This window comes from Sturnus vulgaris, chromosome 4, assembly GCF_052056855.1.
Source record: "Sturnus vulgaris isolate bStuVul1 chromosome 4, bStuVul1.hap1, whole genome shotgun sequence".
Classification (NCBI taxonomy): domain Eukaryota; kingdom Metazoa; phylum Chordata; class Aves; order Passeriformes; family Sturnidae; genus Sturnus; species Sturnus vulgaris.
This window is the reverse complement of record NC_142246.1, coordinates 67,728,448-67,750,334: the sequence shown is the minus strand read 5'-3', so window position 1 is coordinate 67,750,334 and position 21,887 is coordinate 67,728,448. Positions and strand designations below refer to the sequence as shown.

General features: G+C 36.7%; 1 long non-coding RNA gene across 2 annotated transcripts in view; it reads left to right on the top strand.

Moving 5' to 3' along the window:
* The first annotated feature begins 11,544 nt into the window (after positions 1-11,544).
* LOC148224071 (uncharacterized) overlaps positions 11,545-21,887 on the top strand; it is a 95,895-nt gene continuing 85,552 nt past the window's right edge. Inside the window, exons 1-4 of one of the 2 annotated variants that reach the window (XR_015803419.1) lie at positions 11,545-12,403; positions 13,418-13,651; positions 18,159-18,228; positions 20,445-20,570. This is a non-coding gene — a long non-coding RNA (uncharacterized LOC148224071). Of the gene's footprint in view, positions 12,404-13,417; positions 13,652-13,761; positions 14,135-18,158; positions 18,229-20,444; positions 20,571-21,887 lie in introns of those variants that run through there. The other variant, XR_015803420.1, reaches the window with a different exon arrangement.

Genomic DNA, 21,887 nt, shown 5'->3' with positions numbered 1-21,887 from the left:
GGAGACTGAAATCCCACTTTGAAACTTCTGAAAGAAGTTTTGGTTTAAAACATGAAGATGAAGGACAACCTTTTTAGTTTTAGAATCAGACTTATGAAACTGTCTAATAATAAATTAACATATATAACTACTTTATTAAAAAAATTAAACCAAAGTGATCATGAAGAAACATTCAAATTTCTCTTGTTCCTCTTTTTTCTTGTCCGTTCTATTGCTCTTCTGCTTAAAATTCTTTATACAACAATATAGACTTGATTACAGCAGAGTAGATTATGATTTTCTGTTTGAAAGGATATTTATGTTCATTATGCAGAGATCTTTCTGTGCTTCTGATTGTCTCCAGTGGTTAGGCATTTGAACCTCCTGGATAGCAGCTAGTATAATCCAGTTCTAATAAAAATGTAGTTTATGCATATCACAGGAAGATTTTAGGCAGCTGTGAGCTATTCATACTCTCTCCTCAGGAGACATCTAAAAATTTCTGCTTTGAATAAAGTGCCTTCCTCCAGTTAACTCTAACTGGGGAAAAGTATTAAAAAAAATTTCCTGGCAGCTGTACATACCTTTCCCCTATCCCCCATGTTTAATTGATCCTGGCCCAGTGACAAGACCATCACTTCTTTAGCACACAAATTCAGTTCTCCCTTTATTGGGCAGTGTCTCAGGACTGAAGGCACCTGGATTGGGAAGAGCCTGTGGGATATAGTCAGCTTCTTGATTTTGTTCTAAGTTAAGCAACTATGCTGCATGGTTTTGGTTTGGGTTTTTTTTGTTGGCTTGTTTTGTTTTGTTTTCTAGTTTTCATTCTTGGTATAGAGTTTAGTATACATATATAAATCTACTGACATAGCCACTTGTACCTTTTTGTATAATGGAATTTTATAAAGAGGGATGTCACAGGTACATGAGCAGCTGCATCAGTGGCTGTTCAGTCCAGTGTTCAGATGCAATCTTCATGTGTAGAAGTTCAGGAAGGGCAGACTGTTGAAGGGAAGCATCCCTCTATATTTTTGTGGGCTGTACTCCTTCCTAATGACTGGTGCTAACACCTAACACGATTGGAGTTGTGATGGTGAACTTGGCAGAGCCTTGTTTTGATCCAGTGCATTCTTACACAAGCAAATGGACATCTCAATAACCAGTTGTAGGTAATAAGTAGGAGAGTATGTTGTTGGCTTTTTTTTCCTTTTATGTGTTTTAAGGAATAAGATGCATCTGTTTTAGCTGTTTAAGTAAAGATGATGTTACTGTTTGTGTTGGGTGAATTGAGTCCTGGTGATGCCAGAGCTCCAGGCTGCCGTCGAGGGTAATTGAAGCAGATCCAAAGGCAGCTGTCCTCCCAAAATAAGGACAGCACTCCCTGCAGTGACTCACACCTGCCAGTGAGCCTGCACTTTCTAGAGAAATACACAGGCTTAGGGTTCAGATTAGGCTTTGAAGAAGCATGCCTTTGTTAGGGAGATGTTGTGCCTGGGTTAATAAATCCAGTTCTCTGTATTTATAGCTGTGTATCGCTTCTGGGACCAAGCTGGCAACTTCGGGTGGCACTGGAGTGTGCTGCACCTTGTGGTATGAGTAATGTGTGTGTTTGCTGCTTCAGGGACATTTGCACCTGTAAAGCATTCTCTTACTTTCCATTCCTGCACTCAGCCTTTTTTTCCCCCCGAGACTGACAGCAGAAGTGCTGGCTGTGATCATCTTCTATTACAAAAACGGATGTTGAGCTCAACAACTCATATTATGTATCCTCGTGAAACAAGCATCAGATAAAGCTGACTCAAGGCCATCGTGGACATGATTTGGTAGCAAAACCACAGCCTGTCAACAAAAGGCTCTCTAGCCATTAGCAATCCCTCGAGCTATTCGGTGTCTTGTGAACTAAGCAAGATAATTGACACATTTCAGGATTTGTCTTGCTTAGATGCCAGAATACTTGAAAATTCAAACTAGAGACCTGTGAGGAAGGACAATAAACCAGAGACTGAAGTGGGTTACACATCTCGCTGTGTGAACTTGCAGGGGTGAAGGGGAGATGGAAGGAAGGAGTTAGGAGAGGAGAGGAGACCAGGGGACTGTCAGCTCTGTAGGGAAATGCTGCTGCTGGCTCGGGCAGAGAACAGTGCTGAGACAAGGGCATGGAAACAGCGATCACAGCAAATGGGGAAACAGGAAAGGGACAGCTCGGTGAAAAGAGTATCAAAGGGTGTGATAATTTTCATAAACACCTTAATGTTCAGATTATTATCTGCAGCTACATGCTGAAGGTTCTCTGATCACTGTTATACATCCAGCAAACTTAAAAGAATGCCAGTACACTGTGGGGAAGCTTCAGGAATGCTTCCCTAGCTATGCACAAAATGATAGGAATCATTTTGCCAATGTACACTTTTTCAACTAAGAATCTGCACCTTCCCACCTCATATATGCATCACTTGGTATCCTGTGCAGAGATCTGACACCCTTTTGCTTTTTTTTCCACCTTCTCAAAGACAATTGTGAACTCTTTCAGAGCTTGTCACATATATTCTTTTCAGGTGGAAAGAATCAGAAAATCACTCTTGCCTGCAGGTGCACAGTGCATGCTGGAAAGAACACATTCATAGTCTCTGCATAATCTAGAATCTTAAGTCAAAATTTTGGATATGAATTGCAAAGTGAGGATTCATACGGTGTTTATCTGAGCCTTTCTGTTTCTGCAGTCTTAGTCTTTGACTCTTTGATGAACTAACCAGCTTATGTTGATGTTTTTCATTTCTGTAGAGAAACGTGTTAGTAAGATACATCTTGAAAAGTAGGGAATAAAGCCACAGACACCTGAGTTAATATTTTCTTCTAGACTACACAGAGATTTCTTTATGCATATGTGAGATGTGGCTGTGCATCCTGAATACAGCTCAGAGGCTCAGACCCTCTTTTGCCTTGGGGCTTTTGCTCTAAGGCAGCAGCTCTGTTTTATGATGGGATTTCTTTGCTTGTTTGTTTTTCTTTTCTTTCTCTTGCCTTTTGCCTTTCCCTGTTGCTGTCACCAGGAGAGCTAAGGCAGCACAGGTGGAGGCTTAGATCTACTTAAATCACTTTTATCTACTTGTATTTGTTTCTCCTTATTGGTGGAAAGGGTTAAACTATAGGGGGAGAAAACTCTTTTCACAGTGTCCACCTCTTACTTTGTCTTAAACCAAGACAGTGTTTTAATGCCTTTTTGTAGTCAAGGAATGGAAAGTCAGATTAAGCAATCTGCTTATTATAAAGCTTTGCATCAAAAGTGGAAATTGCATACCACCTTCTTTTTTTCTTTTTTTCCAGACCTTAACTGGAAATCAGTGAAAAGAAAACAGGCTGTATTAAGAAGTCATATTTGGGTAAATGCAAGCACATCCCAAGACTGAGCAGAAGGTCCTTACCTGCTGTCCCCTGCAGACAACAGACAGATGTTTTGGTGATACTTCTGCCCACATCTGCAGAATCCTGGCAGCATCAGCCTGATGATGATGGCATGAGCCAGAGAAACCCTCTGGAAAACTTGGTGGGTACCATTTGGTGTTTCTCTACAAAGCCCTTAACTTAATTCCTCTTGGGGCTTTTTCTGTGCTTGGCAGTTAAGGTAGGTTCTATATGAGACTATGCATTATGGTAACTGAACTAATAATAATAATTTTCTTTGGGTGTGGATTGTTTGCTGAGTATTTTCCTTGTCTTAGAGTTGAATATGACAAGGAAGGAGAAAGCCCAGCCAAAGCTGCATATATTCCTTCATACCAGTAATTAACATTGGTCTAGTCTGGGCTCTGTGTGAACCCAGAAGGAGCACAGGTAATGAATTCATGGACTGGAAGTTAGAAAGCACCAGAATAGAAGCAGTGTCCTGCCTGTTCAGTCACATGGCAGGTGAAGTCATGTGTGCTGTACTGAGGACAAGGATTGTGCTGGATGAGATACAAGGCCTTCCTAACTCACTGTTTTGTTTCTGGCAGTGGTTAGAAGGGATGATTAGGAAAATAGTAGAGGAAAAAAAAAAGCAAATATGGAATGATCTTTCCCCTGAAATATTCTTTGCTTTCTGTATTAAGCAGTGTAAAGATTTCAGCCAGCTTTCCTGCGAAATGTTGTATTTAACAAAGGTTTTCCTTAGATCATTATTCTACTAATTTATGTAATTACTCTCTAGTAAAAATATGGTGCCAATGCTTCCACAAACAACTCTGGAATATAAGGAAAAAAAAATGCCTCTTTATTTAGGCCCATTTATGTCAGGGGCCAGCTGGTTCTTACTCCCTTTGTAAATCTCTTATCCATTTTCAAACATCTTTGGTTGTCATCCTTGTGCTGCTTCTGAAGCCTTTTGGTCTCTACATTGTTCACAGTTCCTAACTCGTTTCTCATGCCTCCCTCTCTGAATCCTGTGCACACAGGGAGAAATCTCCCTGAGATAATTGAGATAGCAATGGCAAGGAGTTAATGGAATAGCTGCTCTAATTATGGTGTAATGTTAACTGGGCTACAGAGGTATTTCTGTGTAAGTCAGAGAAAGAGCAGCAACAGAGTGACCTAAAATATTTCCAAGACAGATACAGGTGGTATCAAGAGAAAAAAGTTTTTTATTATTGCTTATTTTGTGTAATTTTAAGTTGAACTTTCTAATGAGTTAGGCGTTTTTAAGTTTTGTTGTGGCTGTTTTATTTTATAATCCTATGCTTTGCAGTAAAGTTTTGCTTAGAAAATCATTGGAAGAGGACATTCAGTTTACTGCTGCTTTTTGTATTAAATGTGCTTAAATTATGGATCAATCCTGATTTTTCTGATCAACGTTAGTCTGGAGTTCTTCAGCCTTGAGTCTCAATAAAGTAGGGACTCCAGAATTAGAATTTGTGTGACAACCCAGTGACATGAGAAGAAAAACCAAACCAAGTATTTCAGCTGCAATTGGATTGGGTTTTAAGTTGTGTGTTAGGTTGATAGAGTTCACAAGGTTTGCAGAAACTACTTCAGCTCATGCTGAACTAAATGAGGATTTTTCTCATTGTTTTTTTCTGTTTTATGGAGAAGATACGATTCTAGCACAAAAAAACCAAACTCCAGGTATTTTTACAGTGAAATGCCTCCTTATAACCACATTTTAAGATGTGGTTCTTGAGTGGAAACCTAAATCCTCAAATACTGTATTCATTCTTTTGAATAAAACTCCTGAAGGAGAGAAGCTAAATGGTGTAATGGCTTTAAAAGGGTGAAAATATATTCCATACTATTGATAAGAATTGCCCCAGCAGTGTGTCCAGCAGCACCATTACATTTTTGGACATAGTGACACTGCTTGAATAATGCCTTTTGTCTATCATTACTCCTTTGATTATGTACTATTTTAGCGGTATTTTATATCTATATATGTAGATATTTTAGTATTATCTGACTTTCCTCTTAGATATTTTGACATATATGAGTGGGAATCCAGCCTGTGATTTATTTTTAAGTGTTGCAGGGAGGCAAGGGGAGAAGTGATTGCAAACAGAGGCTGCCCTGAGGTGTTGGAGGTGTCAAAAGCTTTGTCATTGGTTCCTTCAGTCACTGCAGGTGAATGCTCTCACAACACACTTTAAAGTAACTTTGGGGAATTAATTGCCTGCAGGGTTACTGTTTGGTTGTTTTAACTTAATATTCATACTACAAGAAATATTTCTGGCTATTTTTTCCTTCTTTAATCAGAATTTTTTTTTTGGTGTGTGAACTATCGCTCATGAAATGTTGAGCTAAAGTATCAAAACAGCAAAGATTATAGATGGCAAAATATGAAATGCATCCCATTTCCTTCTGTATGTGCTATGTAGTTTTCTTTTCCTTAATAGATTCTCTCCTTTTTTCACCATATTTTCTTTAGAACCTTTTTATCTGGAATGTCATGCTAAAAACCCTTCAACTTTTTGTGAGGATTGATATGGTTCCCCTATCACAGAGGGAAGGAATGCTTTACCTGAAGAAGGTTTTAAGGTTTTTAAGGTTTAAATGTGTTTCTTAGCTATAGAGGAAGTTCATTTGTTATTGATTTCAGTTAGAGCATCTAAAGAGAGGTATGGGCAGCACTGTGAGGCTTTCTGTGCTTACTTTAAGAATTCAAATCTCATTCACATTGGGAAAAAATAATGGAAAAGCCTATGGTCTCTTACTACTCTGATGGTCCAAAATGATGAAAAAATTCACAACCATCTTTTCTGTATTAATAGTGTGCAAAAAAAGTATTTAAAAATTCTCAGTCTTTTGTTTCAGAGGATGAGTGGGGGTTTTTATGTCTAGCACAAAATATATATTTAATCTTTTAGAAGAGGAATATTTTAGCATTTCTAGCAATAGCAAACCATTGAAATTATGAACCTGATTTAAAATTCAGATATTTTAGTTAGAAGTGTTCAGCCCTGAATAAAATTTTGGGCAGAAGCTCTGGAAGCACAGCAAATATTTAGAGACTGTAAATTGACCGTGAGAAGAGAGTACTCTCTATTTTGGAGGGGGGTGCTGTAAACTCTATTTAGTATCTAGAATCTCTCACAGTCTAAAGTAAATATATGTAACTATCTTTTCTATTCTATGATGGTAAAAAACTGAGGGTCTTTTGTGTGTGTAATTGAAGTTACTGAAACTGAAGGTTCAGTATTCTGATAAGTGTTTGCAATGAAGCCTTGTCTGTGTGTGTATGCATATATTTATTTAAAGATATATATTTTTGTGATTTAATGACATATTTATTTAAGATGTAAAAATTTTAAAAAAACCCTTTTTCACTGGAAAAGCATAAAATTTAGTGATATTGAATATTTTCTCTTCCAATTTAAGGGTTTGGCTGCTGAACCCACAAGCAGATCCTGCAGTCTCACTTTTGCTTTCCTAAGTGCTAACACTGAGTGTGTTTCTCAGAACATTTCATATTGTTGTTAAACTCTCTGGGTCTCTCAAGTTGTTTTTGAAGTATTTTTGAGACAGAAACTCAAAAATGCACCAACCTCCATGTGAACGATTGAAAGTTGGTATGTAAAATACAGAGCATCAGAAACACTTAACAAAAGCAGTGGGGTAGCTGAGAGAATTGCTGCAATCTTTGAACATGCAAAAATAGTAACTGAAAAGTATGCTATTCATATATCTGTGTGGCATATAGAGTGATCAAAATACACCTAACCTTTACAAATGCACCATCAAATCAGGTGAGACTCAATTTCACTCTGTTGCACAAATAACATTTGGCCTTGAGTGAGCATTCACGCTCCTGCCAAATGTAATGTAATTCTTCCAGAGGTAACCCACAATCAAAATAGCTTTCTTTGCTTAAGTGTACTTGAAAAGGTTGCAGGAGAAAGTGGGATATCAGAGAGCATGTGTTATTGTGTAATAAGCCATGCAGCAGATATCAGAAATTAATGAGGCAAAGAAAGCAAATGCAGCAAGCAGCAGCAACTAAATTTGGGAAAAGCTTGAGTGTCGTGGGAGACAGGAACATTAAGTGTTCTCCATTTTCAGGTTTGTCATAGAGAAAAAGGAGAAACTTGAATATAATGTAATTTTTTATTTTAATTTTAATGTAATTCTATGCATGGAGGTAGCCACAGAACCTCAAAACAAAGCTGTAAGTCACTGGTGGTATATACCAAGATAAAATGAGCAATTGAAGAAAGAAGAGACAAATGGATCTGTAAATGGTACAGTTTCAGAAAACAAATTTTCCAGATGGAATAAATAACCTACTCTGTTTCCCAGAGCATCATCAGAATGCCCATCACAGATGGGATGTCGACTTCATTGTGAAATTTTAAGCAGCTTTAGACATCTGTCTTCAGAGTCTTCCTGCAGAAACATTTATCTTCCATCAAATGGAAGCAAACCTTAATTATTATTCTTTGGCCGTGGGATAGGATGAATTTGTTGATGTTTTGTCATAGGCATCAGAAATATAAATACCTTCAGACCTGTTCCATGGCAGCAGGAAGAGGCAGCCTCTCAGTTGGATGAGTGACACACTGGGTGTCAGCACTGAGAAGTCCAACAGTAATAAATGCTGGAATTCTAATATATGCTCTCCTTACCCTTAACAGCTTGTTAGGGCTCAGCACTACATGTTGGTTGACAAAATTCTAAATTTCATTACTGTGTAATAAAGCAGCTCAGCTTCAAAATCGGTCAGTTTATTGATTTTTAAATGGCAGGGGATTTGAATGCATTCACTTGGTAGGCCATTCCTGTTTGACTTTCAGAAACCAATCTGCTGGTTTGAGTAGTGGATTAAGCATGCAGATAATACGATGATCAGAGCAAATGAAATGTTCATACCAGGGATGTATCTCTGCAAAATTGTGTGGAATGTCTTTTCTGAAGCCTTTGTCACTAAAAAAGAATTTTAGCCTGGATAATACCACAGCTTTGTGTTTCTTTTCCATGTTTAACTTTTGGAAAAATTATGGGCAAAATGTAGATGTTATAATTCTTTGTTTATTTTTCATATATGTGGCATTTGTAAAGAGCGAAACAAGTTTTTTATGCAGTTATTCCATTGCCATTCACCTTCTAATTCTTTCTTGGTTAAAAATCCTAGAATATATTCTATTTATATGAATCAAAAAGAGAAGGAAACAATTGATTTCCTGCAGCAAAAGTGTTAATTTTGTGCTGCCACCAGATCAGGCTGAGGTACTGACTATGTCTTGCCTGACAACTAAAAGGGATAGGAGAAGTTTTTCTTTGTGTGAAAGAAGTGGGGTCAATGTGTTTGTTCATGGTCGGTTGACTGTCACCTTCCTCACAGAGGAGGTTAAATTTACTTCAATTTACTGAAGATAAGGGACTGGGGAAATAAGGAATCAGATTTACTGTGAGTCACAGCTCAGCCCTGCTGGTCTTTGGCCCCCATGCCACTCTCTGCCACTCAGGAAATACACGAACAAAAAAACCTCACCTAGTCCTGTAAATAGTGAAGTTGAACTATTTAAATAATTGCTGGTTTATTCTGGTTATCTAGAACTTTTTCTATGCTAAATTTTTTTATGGGTGCTGGCTTTGGAGATAATTTTCCATAAAATTAAATTACAGCAGTTGAAGAAATAAGATCTCATTAGACTATCTAGCCTAAACAAAATACACTTTGAAATTATTGTGTTACATTAAGGGATGCATTCATTAAAGGCTGCCTCTATTTTTTTTGCATTTAGATGCCCTTTATATTTGCATACTGTTGCAAGCTTTGAGAATTGTGTTGTTAATGTGACTGGTTTTCATCGATGCTATCTGCTTAGAAACCTTATCACAGTGCTATGAATATTGATTTTTGAAGATAGGGGTTTTGAAGTAAGGTGTTGATAATTTGAATTGACTTGGATCCAACTGGATGCAGTCTTGAGGTTTGTGTGTGCTGCAAAAGTGTAAATGAATAGCATATTATAGGATAAAATGCAGACTTCTCAGTCAAAACACTTAAGAAAATAGGTTTCTTTAATTTCTCTTAAAAGGAGAAGTCAAGAAAAGTAAAGGCAAGCTGCAAAATGTGAAAGGCAACCAAATGTTTGATTGCAAAAAATTGTTGGATTAATCACTATAAAACGTGGACTACAGATGTGTAATATGCATAAAAGCTTATTTCAGAGTACATCTGGTACTGGATAGCTGATGGTAAACAGGGAAAATTTCTGTTGCTTAATGTACCAGTGGATAACTGATGATACATATTTACAAAATTTATAGATGGAAATGAAATGTATTTTAACCTAAAATTATATATAATTTTAAATCTTAAAAAAACTTTAAACTTAGTTTTAGAGACTATATTTTTATTATGTATATAGTTATTTCAGAAAAATACTCTATGGGAAGGTCTTCTAAATTGATTACTTGATCTTAACATAAGTCACCTGTTGCTTCAGTGTGGCCAAACTCAAGTCCACTATTAGGAGGGCAGCACAAAAAAAAAATAGAGTAGTATATAAAGAAGCAGTATTTAGAAAAAATAATATTGTTTCTAAATATTTCTTTATAAAGAGATACGTAGATTTTTAAAAGTTTTAAATATAAAATTTCTTTTTATTTAGAACACTATCAAGTTGACTCTTAGACCGACTGTAGAAATCAACATTTGCTGGAGTATATTATGCTATGTACTATATAGAGAAAAATGTGTACAATGTGTGTATATTCAAAAGTGTATACTTGGAACATGAATGTTTAGAGTGTGTCACCTGATGACCCTCCCTGTCACCTGTATTTGCCAAAACATGCCAAACAACCAAAATTGGTTATCTACCTGCTTTTTCAAGTTTTCCTGAGCTTTTCTCCTTAAGTATTTGGAAATTATTTTGTGTGTTTTTAATCGGCTTTCAGTCTGTCTCCTGAGTATTTTCATAGCAAAAATGGACATTCAATATTCTCTCCAACTTTAATGCAAGAGTCCAAGGATGGCTGGAGTTGTTAGGTGCTAATAAAAATAAACACCTGGCATTGTGAAGGGTCTGTAAATGACACAGGAGCCTACTTCACTTCACAGCCTTACCTAACCCAGTAATGCATTGGGCTGTCTGTGTATGATGCTGCTGTGGGCATTAACTGCTCACCACTCTTTGACTTTTGAACGACTATTAACAGGGTGATAAGACATGATTTAAGAAACCTTTTGAAAATAGATAGCCAGCTGTATATAGTGTTTGATTAACTATTTCAAAAAAATGTTTGATTGATTCACGCTGTCAGCAAATGCTCTACCTAATTGTCCAAGTCACATTGTCCAAGCACTTGGATTTTAGTCCTGATTAAAGATGTGTATGTTTGTGCATTCAGTGGTGTCTCAGGGTCAAGTTTTCCTTCAGTGTCACCTTTCCTTCATTTGCTTTCACCTGTAAGCCTGTTGCTCTGATACTTTGAGATGCACGAATGAATGCTTCTGTGATTGATGCAGGATCAAAGTAAGGCTGAGGTTACAGGAGACCTCTAGGAGTCCTCTGATCCCACCCCTGTGCTCAAGCACAGTCACCCTGACATCATTGCCCAGACCATTTTCTTATGGCCTTCGAGTATGTGCACGGATTGAGACCCTACACCTTTTCTGGGAAACCTGTGCCTGTACTCATTCATGCTCACAGCAAAAAAAACCAAAAAAGTGTTTCCTGATGTTCAGAAGCAACCTCTTCTATTTCATTTCTTGCCCCTTGCCTTGTCCTGTCTTTGGGTAACCATCAGAAGTGTCTGGCTGTCTCCTTGCCACATTGCCTTCAGGTATTTGTACACGTTGATGTACACTCCCTATGTGTGACATAGCATGTATGTTACTTTTGTTTTCATATATTTTAACTTGTCTGATTGTGAAGGAAGACTTGTTTATGAGAATGTCCAATTCTATCCTTATTTCGTTGGTTTTTTTTTAACTGGACTGATTGTGTAGTGGTTGGATTAGTGCACTGTCTAATTCTGTTTCCTCTTTCAGAGATTCTAAAACATTTTGCAGTTTATAACTAATAGTTAACTATGCAGAAAGTATTTTGGGAGGAAAATCCACACCTTTGGCTCTCCCAAATCACAAGTTTTTTCTGCTCACAAGACCTTTCATAAGAGCCTATTTGCATGATTTCTGCATCCATGGCTGATATGTGAGTAGTAAAAACTCCAAGAGGATAAAATTTGATAATGTGTGCTTCAAAGTTGAAATGCATGAACCATGAAATCATCTTTTATGTAAGGTGAATTCTTTGTAGTAGTTTACAGCATCTGGAACCTCTTTCTGTATAAAAAAGCTTCAGATTTATCTCTGAATAATATGTGTGCACAGAGTAAGAGAGAAGGAAATAATATGTGTGCTGTATGTATGTATCTGCCTGGATATATCTAACATCTATATTGACCAGGTAAGAATTTCCCCTATCTTGTTAATGTATATTGTAATTCAGTCACCTTTGCTGTGTTGACAGAATTGAAACTAGTAATTCTCATTGCTTCTTGCAGTTCATTGCTTTTTCTATTCATTCTCTGCAGTAGAATCAATTGTTTAAAGGCACTGTTAAGTTTTCCCTTGGAAATGCTAATTTTCTGAAATCAGAAAAGATTTCTTTATTATGGCTTCACGAGAAATTTTTGATGGACTGAATCAAAATTTGTAGTTCTGAATGTACTATTTTGCATGCCCATTGAGCCTTGCAGGGCACTGACAGACTCTGCTGAGGCAGGATGAGAATCCTCAGAGGTTTTGTTCAAGCCATGAGTGAGGGAACTCATGGTAAAGGCATCTTTTGACCTTGGTTTGATCACACAAACTCTGTTCTGACTCTGTGGATTTTCTGAATTTTAATTTCACTGCCTCTTTTACAGCGTGTGGTCTCCCTGGTCTTCTGACCTTTGCTTGCAACACTTCCTGTAGTGGGGATCAAGTTTAACAACTTGCCAGATGTTACAGGTAGGTGTGTTGTGACAATTCCATATTGTCACAGCTCAGAAGTGTTCACACTACCTGACACACATGAAAGAGCTCCATGCATTCCTTTTGGGTTAATGCTGCTGTGAGTGCTTCTGATGCTTCTGTTTTTTATGTTAAGATTAGCTGGAGAAAATGGTTTCTTTATATTACAGAACAGCAGATTTTCTGAAAGCAGAAGGATGCTGAGTTCGAGGCTTGAGCTCACAGCCAAGTGACAGTGCCAGTCTTGACACAAATTTCAGACTTGTTTAAGCGAGAACTTTTTATAAGAAAGAGCAAAGGAAGGATTTTGCTGTTGATGCAAAGGCCTGCTGTGTTCAGGGAGGCAAAATGGAAAAAAATCAGATGGAGAAATACACTTACAAGAGAATACTTTTACAATGCAACTGCTAGAAGTGTGAATGAAGTGTAAACATGCAGGAAATTTTTGTTGTAAATTCATATTTCTCTACTATTTTTTTCTCCAACAGCTTAATAAAACTTTTTAAGGTTATCAAGAGCATGATAAGGAGGATAAATCAGATGTCTGAACTGATGTAGTCTCACTGTGCTGTGCCAATGGCAATAATGTATAGTGTGGCTATGACTGCCTATCATCATTTCTTGTGAATGGTGTTAAGTGCCTGTCATGGTTTTAAACCCAGCTGGAGATGAAAAACCACACAGATGCTCACTCAACTGCCCTCTTTCTTCCCCTCCACCTCAGTGGAAGTGGGAGGAGAATTAAAGTAAAACTTGTATAATAATTAAAAATAAAGTAAAATACAATAATAATGGTAATAATAATAATGATGATAATAAAAAGGAAAAAAACTCGAACAAATGAGTCACAATGCAGTTGCTCTCTGCCTGTTAAGTGGTGCCAAACCTCACTTCCCCAGCCGAGATTGGCCTCTCTTCCAGATGACAGCCCCAGTTTATATAAATCCGTGGTGCTCTGTGGGGTGGATTCTTTGGTTTTGTTCTTGATTTTCTTTTTGCACACCTCCTCAGTGGCAGAGCATGGCACGAGGAAAGAAAAATTCCTTGACTTAGGATAAACACAACTTAACATAGACCCCAAAACATTGGTGTGATAGGGACATTCTCGTTCTGAATCCAGAACACAGCACTGTAAAAGGTACCAAGAAGAAATTCACCCCAGCTGAAAGCAGGACAGCAACAATTGAGCTCAGAAATGAAGTGGCACTCTTTCCATTCTGATTTTACAGACAAAATCCTGCCATGGTAAGTGTTTTAAACATTCTGTTTTGTTTTGTTTTTTTTTCCCCTCATGACTCTTATGAAAATATAAATAATGTTTAGAGTTTGCATTGTTTCTTTTTGTGTATGTCTTTTCCCTTTCCTCCTCTCCAGTTCTGAAGAAAATGTACTTGAAGGTGATTGTTTGTTAGGCAATAAGGATTTGCCATTCAGCCACTTGGCTGCTGTTGGTTTGCTTGCCCTTTGGATCAACATCTGTCTAGCAGCTCTTAGTGTGCTTGCTTGCCATGTGTGGAGAACGAGTTCTCCTTCCAAAACCCCTCTTGAATTTGGGTTTGTTGGTTTCGCTGGAGGAAATCCCGAGGACAAGCAGCAGGAGTGTGAGTCATCCTCCTCCAGGCGTTTTTGAAATGGGAGCTTTGTGCAAGTTGTGCTGTGCTGCCTGCTCTCCCAGCACAGGGAAGCAGAAGCTGTCGAGTGTAGGAAGAAACAAGGAACTTGTCACAGGTAATAGAAAGAATTTTAAATAAAGACTTTTGAATGAAGTTTGTAACGAGTAATTGATTCCACAGTGGTTTACCCAAACAACAGAGAGGATAATACCATGGGGCTCAGCCACCTCACCTGAAATTATGGAATACTTTTCAACATTAAAAGGTATCAAGAGTTTATTTTTCTGGAAAGATACTGTTCTGTAAGGATCTCAGGTTAATTATATAAACAATGTTAGCTCCTGAAAATAAATCTACCAGACTGTTCCTGCTCATCACCCTAGCCTGTCCATATAAACCATTCTTCACTGCATTGCTTTTCTACTTACCTTTGTGGTTATGCATGCATTAATGCAAAGAGCTTAAATTAAAACTCCTATAACACAATCTATTTTTATTTTATCAGGTTAGTCCCACAGAAGAAACGTGTTTCTTCTGCTTAAGCCTATAGCAGTTACAAAGCAAGAAGAAACTTGAAAATTAAACTGAAGGAGCTTTACTCATCTAAATTAATACCCATTCAATTATACTGTTAGTTTGCACAGCTTGAAGTTTTAGATTTTATTCAAGATCATTACTGCAAAATAAAAACAAACAAATACAAATAGTGAAACATGTTGACAGCTTAAACTTGCAGAGCTCTTTGAGCACTCACAGATTTTATTATTAATTTATTTCCTTGGAATAACTGAGATGCCGATAGTAATAAATGATTACTTTAGATCATTTAAGACGTTTTTTTCTTTGTTCTAATTAAATTAATTTTATGACTGTTAGTTTTATTAGTTAAAGAAGTCTTTATCCATTTGGTTTTAGTCATTCAAAGTCCTCATTAGCTTATGTTATCCAGCTGGAAATTACAGCCACAATGTGAGACAACATAAACTAATGATTACAATGGAACTTTCAGATCTTGGAAATATGCATTAATAAAACTTCATCTTATTCCTGCTGGCAAAAATATATTTTTTAATCCTTTATTGATTTGATTAAACAATGACTACATTTCCATGCAATGGAAATTATTTGTCTTGGGGAAATAAAGGTAATTAAATTGGAAAATTAGTATAGGAAACTGAGGTTCACATAAGTGGGTTGTTCTGAATGAATTTTCTATGTGCTAAAAGTTTTCAAGTGAGGTGGCAAAACAAGCAGGGTTTGCCTGGCTTTTACTCCTGGATCTTGTGTGGGGTACTGCTCTTTGGGTAAACTGTGTTTTGAAGCTGTGCTGGCAGGTATGAGGCTAAGTTCAATGTTCACGAGGGGAATGGACACTGTTGAATGCCTAAAGGTGTATTGGGGAAAAATGTCTTGTTACAGCCAGAACATGGCTGAGGATTTCTGCCAAGTGTATATTCCTTTATGTACCATACAAAGAAATATGAATACAGCTCACCTGTTGTTTGGTAAGTGTAAAAAGTGAAGAAATCAGCAATGTTATATGTGCTCCCTGTAGTTTTAATTGATGTTTCTGTGCACACCATGCAGATAATAATGTCATACATCTCTAGATAGGGCCAAGCCCATTTACACTTTTCCACTTCTACAGACATTTGGCTATCGATTAAGCTCTGAAATTTGCTTGTAAAACCACGAGATAGACAAATAGAATAAGTTCATAATTTTGATCTGAAATTTTTTTGCAAGTTTGCAAAGGTAGGATCACAACTCTGTCTCACTGTGTGGACTTAAGATCAGGAGAAAGCCAAAAATCTGCTCAAGATGCCATAGCTGGTCATGCAAATCAGTGTTATGGCCCCTTTAATCAAAGCAGAAAATAAAGCTATAGAAGATTATTAAAATATGTCTGGAGAAGAGGACCAAGTCCAGAAAATGGAGCTATGTAGGCTGTGCCTAGGATCTAAAAGCAGCACTAGTGCTTTCTTCTTCTAGCACATGTCAAGAAATGAATTGGTGTGCTTCTGTAAACTTCTCTACTTTCAGTTTTGTTAAGTGATTTCTTGTTCATTTTCCTTAGAATTTCTTTGGCTTCAGAGAAAAGTTCATGAAAAGATTAGGTTATGTGGAAAATGAGTATTGAGGAAGGCTGTCCTGATTTTGCCATACTTTTCTTCTTCAGAAATATTTGAAATTTTTTTTTTTTTTTTAGAAAATATACTTGTAGTTTGAAATGGTTTTGGTGGTGGATAATGCCTAAAACACCATTTCCATGATTGATAATCATAAAATTTGATTTTTCAAATATTGCAGCTTAGAGTGAGCAAAAAATTTCACGTTTTAAGAGTTAACAGAAGGTAACAGAGATAATTAGATATAAGTGAAACTGTTCAAATCAGGCTTTGAAATTTCATCTAAATATGCTATTCCAATATTTATAGAATATTTTCTAATAGATGCAGGCATCTTTCCTTTTTGAGTTATATATGAATATTGTCTATTAAAACAACAAAACATTATTTAGATAAAAACTAGAAAAAATTTCCAAATATGATACCAGTAACCTGGCAGCTGGAAAATTCTGATGCTGGGAAATTAGGCTTTTTACCTGTGTTTGAGATATTCAATATTGTCTGTCTCACAGAGGAAGGCAAGGACAGCACTTCAGGGTCACTGGTGTATATTTAGTATACTGGGTCATATATAGTATATATATATTTAGTATGCTGGGTCATTTGCTACGTAGGAGGAAATTTTTTTATCAATAAAAATTGAGTAGTGAGAAGTTCAAGTATATACAGAGAAAAAAAAAATTGTTCTGTCTTTTAGAATGAAGTCTATGATGTTCTAGACTTCACATGGAAATCTTGCCATGGATCTGCCTTTAGGACATTCAGCTCTAATTCAAAAACAGCTGTGAGGAATGTGCCATTGCTTTTGGAAGGATAAATTATTAAATATAATATGTGTAGCCCATTAATGTATTATATGCAAAATTGAAAATGTTTTGGTATGACACCTGCTCTTTTTGTATCCTACTGTTTATTTAATATATCATTAATATATATTTTTTTAATCTGTGACACATATTTTTCATATTTTCTCATTCATCATTAATCAACATAGTATAATAACCTTGGACAACTCTCATTTTTTCTTTGTCCTCTGCAGCTAAAGAGGGAGAAAAGGCATTTATTGTTGCCTTAAACACCTTAGAGCCACTGAAGATAAAAAGTTTCTGAAATAGACTTTGAAACTTGCTTAAAAGTAAAACTTGTTTAAAAAGTACAAAGCAAGAAAACCCTGGTTACCTGGTATATGTAAAAGGCCAGACTATGAAAGTTGTTTATATATTTTCCTCACTTTGAAAGTAATGGGAATTAGATAGCTTAAGTGCTTTTTGAAGTCTGACCCAAACATTGTAGGTGAAAGTTTGTCAAAATCTCAAGAAATTCTGCTTGTTTTCAGCTCTGTGACTTTAGAGTAGCTGAGCTGAGGTCGACAATTAAAATGCCTCAAGTTGTGTGTGGAGTGTGCTTGTCTTGAGGAAACAACACCGTAAATGTAAATTTTTCTCTTTATTTTCAAAGTACTCATCATCAAAGAGTCTCTCAATGACTCAAAAACTCTAAGGAGCTCATTGCTCAGACTCATCTCTCTGTTACAGACAGAAATACTTGGATTTAAAAATCCTAAGCAGGGCAGATGCTTTTTAAATGTATGCACCTGGTCAGTCTTTAAATTGCAGCAAAGTTCATGATATGGACTTCTGTGTCAAGAATTATTCCTTCATCTGTAGAACAAAATAACTAAATAAGGAGAAAACATCTGCAAAATGAATTCCACAGTTCGTTATGGAAAAATATTCCAAAGTAATGCATTACATTTGAAAATAAAGATTTTATTCTTCTCTGACTTTATAGGTTGAGACTATTTGAAGTTGGTATTTTTCTTCAAGCATATCTGTCTTTGGTATATTTTTAATCATTTCTGTCCATTCGTGTATGTGTTGCTCAAGCTCTTCTTAGAAGGTACTTCTTCAGTATTTCAATATATATTTCTCAGCCAGTAAAAACCAATACCCTCACACATTTTTTAAAATATATATCCTTTACTATTTTTCCCTTCTATATACATTATAGGAATTCTTTGGACCTCGGAGAGAAATTGATTTTTGGCACAGAATAAAGAAGTACTTCTTTAAAAAAATGAGTAAGTAATTCAGCTGAATAATGTGTCTAAAGTCCTTTATTTTCTTGCTTTGACTGGTATGAAACATTGTTTTTTTGTTGTTGTTACTATGGTTATTCCACTATTTTCATCTTTCTGCTGCATTCTTCATCAGCTTCAGCAACAGTTATGGATGCCCCAAAGAATAAAGAAGATCTGAGCTTTATGTCAGCACAATCTCCATTTTTATTTTCCTTGTGCTATATAGAGTTTAAAACACACTAGACTGTTATACAGGAAGGTTTAGAACACCAACTTGATTTTATGAAATCTTTACTCCTTCCTTTTTCATGTTCTGAATGGCCTTGTCCAGGTGACCACTTACTGCTGTTGTTTCTGGTTACATACCATCTTAATTCAATGGAAGCTCTGTATCTTCTAAATGTGAATTTGTGAGGCTCACTTGATCTATTTAATTGAAAGTTTTCTCTGAAACTGCTTTCTTCACATTTGACACAATGTCTAGTGACTCTTGTAGAAGCAGAGCATGCCCATTTATGTTGTCTTTTCTTGTTTGCAATAGCAGTGGTTCAGAAACACTTGTCAAATGGGCCTTGTCCATGTGGATAGCTAATTGTTTGTATTCCATTCCTACTGAGTCAGGAGAATAATTGGCTTAGCACAAGAGGAAATTAAGGACCACGAGGAATTTAACCAAACTGATGAAATAAGATGGTTCAGAAAATTGCAATATCCAGAAAATAATTCCCTGGCCCACCTTCCCTTCTAATGTTATGCTGTTGCTTAGCAAAATCATTGACTCCTATTTTTAGTAGCTTATTAAACTAATGCATCTATAGAACAGTAGAATATTTCTGTTGGAAGGGACAAAAAAAATGATCATCCAGTTCAACTGCCTGCCCACTTCAGAGCTGAACAGAAGCTGAAACATGTTGTTAAGGGCATGCTGTCCAAATGGTTTTTGAACACTGAGAGGCTTGAGGCACCAACCAGCTCTCTAGGGATCCTCTTGCAGTGTCCAGTCACCCTCTCACTAAAGGAATGCTCCCTGATGTCCAGTCTAAGCTTCCCCTGGCACAGCTTAGAGCTCTTCCCTTGTGTGCTGTCAGTGGGTACCAGAGGGAAGAGCTCAGCATTTCCCTCTCTGTGCTGGAGCTCTTCCCTGCCCAGGAATCAGCAGGAAGGAATGAGGTCTCCTGTCACACTTAATTTTCTCCAAACTAGAGAAACCTGCTCAGCTGTTCCTCATAGGGCATTCCTTCCAGCCCTTTCACCAGCTTTGTTGCCCTCTTCTGGACTGTAGACTTGTTTGTTTGGGGCTTTTTGGACAGTACAGTTTAGTTTCCTTTTGGGAATGACAAAAGTAAGAAGCTTTAGCATTACTGCAAGTTTGGTTATATTTTAATTAGTAAATCTTAAATCAAGTTCTTTCTCATACCCATTGTTTGCGTTAGCTTCTTCCTGATCTGTTTGTCATTTGACTGCTGAGATCACACTTGTTTGTGCTGATGCTATTGAGGGGTTTGCCCAAGTTTTGAATGAGTTTAAATGCCTCAGAGTTTTATATTGCATATTTATTTATAAGCATCCAGGGTCTTCAACATCCCCAAGTCTCTCCATTCTTTTCTCTCTGAAAGCCCAACACAAACGATTCATGTCAAAATGTCACATGCATTACACCATTATTTGACTGAAATAATCCAGTCTAATTAAATCAACTGGAAGCTAAAGAATAGGCATTATATATATAAAACAGTGGCTTTAGAGGGCAAGAAAAACTTTCTTGTAGCTCACAGCACAAGAAGTTTTCAAAAACAGAGGTTTTCACGATGTACTATAACTGTTAAGGAATAAAGTAAGAAATGTATCATAACATGACAATGTATTTAAATCCACATCCAAAAAATAAAAACCAACCAAAAACCAAACCTCACCTCCAACCCTAAAAGTTGAGCCTACCTTATATAATTTGTTCAGAGTTAACTTCTTCATTGAATTTCTCTGGTAGGCTTCTCTTGAGTTTTGTTACAGAAGTGAGTGAGCTGATGTACTTAAGCCTGTTAAAATATGGATGGGAGCAATTTCACTCCATTAACATTTAAGCACTGCATTGGAAGTACACTTGTACCTTACAGGATGGTGTAAGTCCTGGTATAAGAGAACAGATGAATTATAAAATAAATTTGGTGCCAAATGGTCCCTGAAAGGTATTCATTTGATCACATCTTTTTTTACAGCATTCCTACGCTGCTTAGCAAAGCCAGCAAAGTTAGTTTTTAGCCATCAGAGAACAGGAAGGACAGAAATCTGCTAAGAAACCTCTGTTATGCTGCATGCCAGGCTACAAAATAGCTATTTGAAAGGTAAGCAGATCTTTCCCACTTAATTATAAAATAAACAGGAGCGTGGAGATGATGGAGTTGGAAAAAGCTGATGAAATCCTTTAGGAAGGGAGAAAAGAAGGAATTCTGCTATATCTGAGTTGTACCACAGCATCTATTAGTAAATCCATTTGTTTCAAGTGTCTCAAACCTGTAAGATTTTTGGTTAGGGACTGTGTTGCAAATGCTTAATAAAAAAAGCCTTTTCTGTAGAAAGAGATTTATCTTTGAAAAGGATGTCTGGAGCTACAAGTCATTTAATTTAACTGTTTGTAATTAAGGAAATGGAAGGACCAGAGACTGCATAAATACCTTGAAATTCTTAACTGAGAGGAACTTAGGGTAATATACTGATGAGTACTATGGAAAGTTTAAATTTGCATATTTTTTTTCTCGAGCACTGCACTTCTGTATGCATAAAGCAGAATGAAGAACTGCATTCCATGCATAAGGAATTCCTTTCTGTTTTGTCTAAGTCAGCATTGAAAGAGCCACAGCATCCAACCACCAACATCACTTTTCCTTTCTCTCTGTAGGTCAACTTATTCATTATTTGTGGAAACTGTGTTCAATATGTATTCTTGACTAATGCTGTTTCTCTCTAAACATTAGTAAGGAAATAGGAAAGCAGCTCTCAAGAGTTGGCAGGAACCAGGAATGCATGAAATAATGCATAACTTAGATTTTATTTTTCTCTAGTAACAAATTGACTTTGCTTTTTCAGGAACAGAGAATGTGCAGGATCTGGCCCCTTGTTCAGGAAAGCCACTTATTAAAACTTGATGTACTGAATTATTTCTCTGCCCCTCTCCTTGGTGTAATGCTTCTAAAATATTTGTACGGTGTATTTTTGTATTGTCAAAATTACAAACTAGATGCTGAAGCAATCAAAGGTTGAAGTGTGCTGTTGAACATGCCTGTATTAGCCCTGCAGGGGTAGGTAGAAGTTTCATATACAAATACAGTGACTGAATTTAGTTCACAGTGTGTAAATGGACTGTTGAGAAGATTTTTATGTTGCACCCTGATGTCCTGTAATGCGTTCATACTGCGATGCTCATTTGTTGTGCCATAGTCCTGTTGTATCCCTGAGAATTTCTGCAGTGGCCTTCATCTACAGAAGAAGAAAAGCAAGGTATGTTAAATAAATGCAGTGGGAGTTTTTCAAATGACTAAGAAATAAATTAAGTAATCAGCATTTCACCTGTGGTACAAAAATGGATGTCATTAGAAACACTACAGGGTAGGTTTGCAGCATATAAAGACTCTGAATAGCTGCAATCTTTGATAATGATGAGA